This window comes from Triticum dicoccoides, chromosome 5B (genome assembly GCF_002162155.2).
Source record: "Triticum dicoccoides isolate Atlit2015 ecotype Zavitan chromosome 5B, WEW_v2.0, whole genome shotgun sequence".
Taxonomy (NCBI): Eukaryota; Viridiplantae; Streptophyta; class Magnoliopsida; order Poales; family Poaceae; genus Triticum; species Triticum dicoccoides.
In genome coordinates this window covers 356,101,565-356,109,966 of record NC_041389.1, presented here as the reverse complement: position 1 = coordinate 356,109,966, position 8,402 = coordinate 356,101,565, and positions in this window count along the sequence as shown.

The following is an 8,402-nucleotide window of genomic DNA, read 5'->3' as shown; positions in this document are numbered from 1 at the left end:
TCGTCAACCTTGAGGTAGAGCCCAATCTGCCGCAACAAGTTGCTGGGCTTCGCCGTGTTGTACTCATCAATGCCGAGCCTCTTCAGATCCTCTCGGTGTAGGGTATCGTCGGGCATTGCCGTCTTCTCCATGTGGAGCAGCTCCTGACGGGCCTTCTCCCTCGCCCGGGACGTGGCCTCCTTTCGCTGCCTTTCCAGAGCACGGGCGAGCTGCTCACATGTTGGAGGCGTGATGGCCGGTGCTGGACTGTCGACGATCTCGTCAGAATCAGAATCTGAGTCACTGCCGCCGGAGTGCTCTGAACCCGAGTCGCTGCTGCCGGAATCAGTGTCTGAATCGCTGTCGCTGGAATCAGTATCTGAACTGCTGCTGCTGCTGCTGGAGCTTGGGCTGCCGCTGGCTGTTTCATCTTCGACGAGCAGCAGAGGTGCCGGCACGATCGGTAATGGGGAGACGCCACCGCAGATGTCAACTTCTTCCTCCTCTTCCTCTTCGGCCATCACCTCAGGGCCGTCTTGGTGGCGTTCTTGCAGCAGAGGTTGCGGCACGATCACCAAGGGGGAGACGCCGCCACAGATGTCAACTTCTTCGTCCTCCTCTTCGTTCATCGCCTCAGGGCCGTCTTGGTGGCGTTCTTGGGGCGACGGATTCGCCGACCTCCTCTCTCGAGCGAACTTGTCAACCTGCTCCTGTAACTCGACAGCAGCAGCGTCGTCCAACGCGTGGAGGTCCATCTCGATTTCGCCGGGGCGGGTGGCGCAGCTGTGCTTCTGCAAGAGCTGGACGATGTGATCGGGGATTTCCGCAACGAACAGCTCCAGGTCTTCCGCGAGCATCTCCCTCTCAGAGGCCGTCATCTTCTTCTTCGTTGGCGCCTTCTTGCGATTGATCACAGGAACGGGAGGAGACGCCTTCCTCTTCTTGGCCGGCGGCTCCTCGGCCAAGAACCCTGGACGACTCTCCTTGACGCGGGGAGCCAACGGGGACGAGGCGGGAATTAGCACGGCGGCCGCCTTGTGGAGGAGGCCACGGACGGCGACGAGCTCTGCTTGGAACCGCTGCCGAAGGATCTGCATCTCCCTCGCGCGCTTCTGGCCGGACATGATGTCGATCTTGGCGGCAAACGGCTGGCCTGTCACGGAGCCGTGCTTCCTGGTGAGCTCCCCGCCGTAGGGGTAGGCAATCTCCATGGGAAGGGAACAGGGGACGCCGATCGCTTCGCTGGGTAAGGGCTGGTGATTGGTGAAGGAGACGATGGGGAAGATCGGAAGTGCGAGAAGAGAAGTCAGAGCGAGGCGAGGGCAAAGGCAGCAGGTTGGCTGCCTTCCCTTTTATTGATGAGCTCAGGCCGATTCCAAACCGTGGATGCGTATGTGATGTGATCCGTGAGAAAATCGGATTTGCTTGCGTGCATTTGAAGCTTCGTGCCAAAGCTTAATTAAGCATGAATTGAGAGTTTGAGACCCTCGCCGGGCAACACTGCAACTCTTTCCTTTCCCGGCTCCTAATCCAACTCGAAGCAACCGTCTGGTTCTTCCACCTCCCTCGCCGCTGCACCGCACGCCCCAGCCACCGTGGTGTTCAGCCGGCGACGAAGGCCCACCTGAGCCGCGGCTGCCAATTTGCGCCGCCCCTGCTTACCTGCGCGCACCTCGACGGGCGGCGGCTCCACGGCTGACGGTGCGCTGTATTCCGCCACTCCGTCCTCTTCTGCTGTTGCCGTCTTCCTCTGACTCTGCTGCTTCTGTTAGTGGTGGTGCAGCTCCCGATCTTCGTACAGGCAGCCCCCGATCTTCTACTTCTTCGTCCAGACGACTCCGGCTCTGCTACTCGTGAAAGGTACCGGCGCCCCTGCCCTGAAATCCTTGTCATATGGCCAAATTGATGTGGAACTGATGTTAATTACAGCATCATGGCAGCATCATTGTATAGTGAATTTACTCTGTAATGAAATTATTCTCTATAGTGACTGTATATTGTCCCAGTGATGCATCCCCAAGTTTCAGAAATTTACCGATGCACTATCTATTGTCCCTGTTGAAATTCTGGCCTATCCGATACCATGGCACCATGCACAATTTTGTATCAAAACCCTTGTGAGCGCTTGCAGAAGACTAGTTCTGAATTTTGGGACATATTGCAGCGGAGGGCGTCGATATGGAACTTGAAAAATTGTAGTAGCACAACAAATTTGTGACAGGTGATGCATGTTAGTGCAAGTTCAGCGCTAGGTGGGTTCAGTACTTGTAAAGTGTTGCCAAATTTGGGCGCACTCACAGAGGCTGGGATAGCAGGGTTGTTTCGACACTGGATCTTCTTCCACTGGTGGGGGCACCTGACCATATATCATTTCGCAGCTCATGTCTTCAAAGTCTGAGATGTTGTTGGGTCAGTGAGCAAGATAATTATTAGCCAGGGCTGACTCAGTTTCAGTTGGAAAAGGCAGGAAACTCAGTTTAGAGAAAGCATGTACTATTTCAGAGAACAAATTCGTAGTTCATTTCATTCTGTTGGCCTGCATTAGCTAAGCATCAAGTGGACTTAACTGTTTTAGACAGTTTCAGTTAACTGTTTTATGTTTGCTGAAGAGGTTCACCTATAGTTTCAAAAATTATATATGCAATAATTTACAAGGAGCAAGTGATGTAGAGCAAAAATTCAGCAAATGATGTATAGTTTCAAAAATTCAGCGAAACTGAACCTACCCTATTGCTTCATGTAGCAAAGGCGGCAATGCAAGCAAGATCATGCTTGGTAACAATGGGAGAACAGGAAGATTCTTGAACACAAATTACTAGTCTGAACCATGCCAACTAAACTGTCTTCTCTTCTCTGGTCAGCCAACCACTAGCAATGATACTTAGCATATTTGAAATTTCCGCAATGTTGAATGGGAAGCTAATACCCAAATTGTGTGCATTTAATCCTTACACTGAGTACTCAATTTCAAATTCATGTTACTGAAATTTTCTCAACATGTTAAAATTGTCATGCTACTGAATGCTACAGAAATGCCAGGGAACACAAAAATGCTAGGGCACACAGCATTTAGAGTACTCTGAAATTCAGTTCTGAAAAAAATTGTTAGATAGTGGCTACACTAATCTAGAGTAGTATCCTAATCTGATGGAGTACTCCATTTAAAACTCCTAATCTAGAGCAATATCCTAAAATCATTCCTGGAATTGCTGGAGTATAAATCATTAATCATTGATCATTGATGTCTGAGTATAAATCATGAAGAGTAATATCCATGTAACTGTACCTGCAAGCTCCAAAACAAATTCAGCATTTCAATAACATTTTGCTACCTTCTGAACCCACATAGGCTGCAGGTAAAACAAGTTCCAGAACTTCTTCCCTGATCCATCACAAACAAAAGCAGATATGATAAGAAACTGGAGTGCCTAGAGTGCAGGGTGCAGAACTAAAATGTGAGTTGAGGAATCTGTCACTAGATGATGCAAAATTAATTACCGCTCTTGGTGTAGTTAATTAGCTGGACGGTGACCTCCTTCTGCTCCCTGATGGTCACCCTGGTCTTGTCAACAGTAGGAAAGGCAACAAAAGGATGCCTCATGACAAGTTTGCCAAGCACGGGGGCAGTATCTACACACAACATGACAAGTTTAGCAAGGTAGTTAACTATGCTGAAGGCATATTTCAAATGCAGTCTTCAGACTATTGCCATGTGGTGGTTGGCCTCCGACCCCTGAAGAAATCTGCAAGCACCAGCAAAATCAAACCCACATTACATCACCTAAGAGACTGACAAGAACACATGGGAAACTAAAGCAGAAGAAACATGGGAAAAACTAGCATAGCAAAAAATCACCCATGGCAAAGGAGAATTCGGCTACGCGCGGGGGAGGCGTCGGGCAGAGGAGCTTCGGCTACACGCGGGGGAGCCGAGCAGGGGAGCTCCGGTGCGGGAGAGGAGCGGGGGAGACGACAGGGAGTTAGGGGCTTGTCGGGAATTCGCTTGGGTTTTTTTTTCTGAAAAAAGACCATGGGACAATCTTTATCGAACAAAGAGAGTATTTAGAAATGGAGAAAGTATATTTGAATTCTTTGCAACAATGTTGGACTTCGGACCGTCTTGCGGCAAGAGGGTTGCCGCACCAGCCGTGTTGCCCGGTATGCTTGCAAGAACCGGTATGTTTGGTTTGATGTGCTAGAGGTTAAAGGTTGGGAAAACTTCACACCAATGACTCAAGCTACAATAGTGGTTTGGTGGACGGTGGCAAGCGAGATGTTGCAGGAGGTAGCAAGGAGGGAGGTGAACGCCCTAATCATCCTAGTCTTGCATTCCATCTGGAAGGAGAGGAATCGTAGAGTGTTCGACAACGTGGCTATGACTAGGAACAGTCTGGCATCGCTTATCTGGGATGAGTGGAGCGTGTGGCAGTTCGTGTTGCGGCACAAACTAGCTGGGCGTGGTACGGTTGGATTTAGGGAGTAGTAAACTTGCAATGTAACCGGTGGTATGTGGTGCCTGGGGAGTGGGGTCCTCATAGGTCTCGGGTGCGCCGTTGTAAAGTTTCAAGTTTTTCTCTCATAATAAATCGACGCGCAAGTCTCATGCGCATACCATTTTTTCTTCTTTGCAACAATGAGCTTTCCTTTCTTGTAGATTGATGCGATTCTGTGATTCTGTTCGAGATAGAGCTTCATAGCTTGCTCAAAACATTTGGAGGTGGGTAGCCTTGGATCTGGCAGCAAGACGATTGTGGGAAGGCTCTTAGAAGCAAAAGCAAGAAGAGTGGCGCCACAGAAAAGACGTCTGCAATTGCTTGATTGATGGTCATAAGTCTTTTGGGTTGTCCTTATGGCATGGCCTGCCTTTCTGGATTTGGCAGTGTATGTGATCTTCGGCCGAGGTTCTCTCGTTGGGGGTTTCTTTGCGTTGTGGAAATATGGGGGTGGTGCTCATTGCATGTTGGGTATGGTTGTCAGATTGACCGTGTGCTTACTGGGTTGCATGCTCTATGAGTAGCCCGCATGTGGTTTGTTTGTATCAGTTTTCTTTCGGTTTTCTTTTAATTAAGTAGGCAAATATCTTCAGCTTTAATTAATCGGTGATGCAAATCTTTTGCCTCCATTTTAAAAAAAACTTTTCTTTCTTGTCATGGATAACAACTCCATTTGTTCCTTTTAGATGGTCTTGAATCAAAAAAAGCATCAAAGTTAGGCCGTGTTTGATTACTTTCTGAGCAAGGCCTAGTTGGAACGAGGAAAAACGAGTCAGGCTGAGCATGGCTTGGCTAAGAAAAAACGAGGCAAAAAACGATGTTGTCAAGTAGTTTCGTTGCGTGCATACGGGTCTTGCCATCATGAAAGAAATTTTCACACGGTGTTTGGTTGCATACATTCATGGTGATTAGGAGTTAACAACTACACTTAACAAGGAGATTACAACACATGTGCTTCGGACGCAAACGAAACGACTATGGCAGAGGGAACCGCGGGCACGTCCACTGGTCGGCACCAACACTACTGCCAATGCTGGTGTACCAGCAGCCGCCCGCCATCGCTATTAACAAGGCCAGGCACAAGGACGGCACAACGAAAATGGCGGCCGCCGCGAGAAGCAAGACAACTGATACATACATTTTGCATCATGTTTTTCTACTGTTATTTATGATGTTTTTATGCATAATAATGCCTTTTGGAGTAATTCTAATGCCATTTCTCTCTTAATATGCAAGGTACACACAAAGAGGGAGAATTCCGGCAGCTGGAAATCTGGACCTGGAAAAGCTACGTCGGGCTACCTATTCTGCACAACTCCAAACAAGCTAAAACTTTATGGAGAATTTTTATGAAATATATGATGAATATTGGAGCAAATAAGTACCATAGGGGGCCCACCAGGTGCGCACAACCCACCAGGGCGCGCCTGGGCACAACCCACCTGGGCGCGCCAGGGAGCCCAGGCGCGCCCTGGTGGGTTGTGCTCACCCAGGCCCACCTCCAGTGCCCATCTTCTGGTATATAGGTCATTTTGACCTAGAAAAAATAAGGAGAGGACTTTTGGGACGGGGCGCCACGGTCTCGAGGTCGAACTTGGGCAGGAGCACCTTTGCCCTCCGGTGGCGCGATTCCGTCGGGGGAACTTCCCACCCAGAGGGGGAAATCATCGTCATCATCATCACCAACAACTCTTCCATCTTGGGGAGGGCAATCTCCAGCAACATCTTCAACATCACCATCTCATCTCAAACCCTAGTTCATCTCTTGTGTTCAATCTTGTTACCGGAACTATAGATTGGTGCTTGTGGGTGACTGTCGGTGTCAAAACCGGCGGATCTCGGGTATGGGGTCCCGAACTGTGCGTCTAGGCGAATGGTAACAGGAGACAAGGGACACGATGTTTTACCCAGGTTCGGGCCCTCTTGATGGAGGTAAAACCCTACGTCCTGCTTGATTAATATTGATGATGTGTGTTACAAGAGTGGATCTACCACGAGATCAAGGAGGCTAAACCCTAGAAGCTAGCCTATGGTATGATTGTTGTTCGTCCTATGGACTAAAGCCATCCGGTTTATATAGACACCGGAGAGGGCTAGGGTTACACAGAGTCGGTTACAATGGTAGGAGATCTACGTATCCGTATCGCCAAGCTTGCCTTCCACGCCAAGGAAAGTCCCATCCGGACACGGGACGAAGTCTTCAATCTTGTATCTTCATAGTCTTGGAGTCCGGCCGATGATGATAGTTCGGCTATCCGGACACCCCCTAGTCCGGAACTCCCTCAGTAGTCCCTGAACCAGGCTTCAATGACGACGAGTCCGGCGCGCATGTTGTCTTTGGCATTGCAAGGCGGGTTCTTCCTCCGAATAATTTATAGAAGATTGTGAACACCAGGATAGTGTCCGGCTCTGCAAAAACAAATTCCACGTACCACCGTAGAGAGAATAATATTACACTAGTTCAATCTGCTGACGTGTTTTGTGGCATGACGTCACACCACTACCAAGCTTTTACTCGAATTGTTTTTATTGTACCACCTCAGCCCGTTTAGCGAAGCAGTTTCCTTGGCACGTCTTGTCGAAGCAGAGATCGTGTTCCCCTTATTCCGGTATTCCCATCAATATGGACGTGGGTAACCCAACCGTGCCCGTTGCCACGCCCCCTCCATCGAAGGTGGGTTCCAAACGGTCACGGGGACGGCTCTTGGTATTCTTCCTCTTTATAATGAGACCCAGGCCCGTTCTTTTCCTTCAATCCTCTATCAAATCCGCCCCTCGCCCCGAGTTCCAACACCCAGGGCTCCAGATTCGGGTACCTTCGATCTTCGACAATGTCCGGCCCCGACCTACGAGGCCGGTGGATGCCCTCCTCCGTCACGGGAGAGGACGTGCTAAAGCTGAGAGACGCCAGGTACTTAACCTACGAGATTTTGCATAGGCTGCCTGCCCGAGGGCAGGTTATTCCGGCTCTCGAGCTTGATGAGAGCGTCGTGTTCGTGTCTCACCTCCGTCGGGGTTTAGGCTTCCTGAGGGATCCCTTCGTGAGGGGGCTCATGTTTTACTCTGGGCTGGAATTCCATGACTTGGCTCCGAAGTCCATCCTCCACATCTCATCATTCATTGTCGTCTGCGAAGCCTTCCTCCGCACTACCCCTTACTTCGGCTTATGGCTCAAAACCTTCAACGTGGAGCAAAAGATGATTGAGGGGCGTCAGGCAGAGTGCGGCGGGGCGGTTATAAACAAGAGGGCCGATGCACCATGGCCCGAGGCTCTTTTCAGGAGGAGCTCGGCCTGTGGCAGCATGAGTGGTTCTATATCACCGCTTCCAGGGGCAGCAGGCAGAGGCCGCCGCCCGTCTTCTGCTCGGGCCCTCCACAACAGTTGACGTCATGGGTCAACAAGGGGCGTGACTGGGGGCCGTCCAAAGATGTACCCCTGTTGCAGGACCGGATTCGAGGCCTCCAAGAAAGGGGGATCAATCTGGTCGTAGTGGTACAGGTTATGCTGATCCGGCGCCTACTGCCCTGCAAATGTCGCCCCCTCCGCCTGTGGGAATTTAATCCAGAGGGGCCACGAGCTCTTCAACACTTCATGGGTTTGACACCCGCGGAGATGTACAAACTGTTCTTCGGATCGCAAGAGATGCGTCCGGACTTGACCGAGGATGCTGGCCTAAGCTGCAATCGCCCGGATACTCAAGTAAGCAGCCCTATGTCCGGACACATCGTCCATTTATTTATCGTGGGTTTGCCTTTTAACCAGCTATCCCTTGGACAAGAGTGGATAGCGCAAGCAAAACTGATACGGTGTTCGGCCCCCCTCCCTGAGTCCACGCAGGATCCCGTGTTAATCAAAATGTTGGAGGTTGCACCTTCGGAGGAGGCCGAAGGGGGGCATAGGGGAACTACCACCTCTGCCAAAGAGGCTTT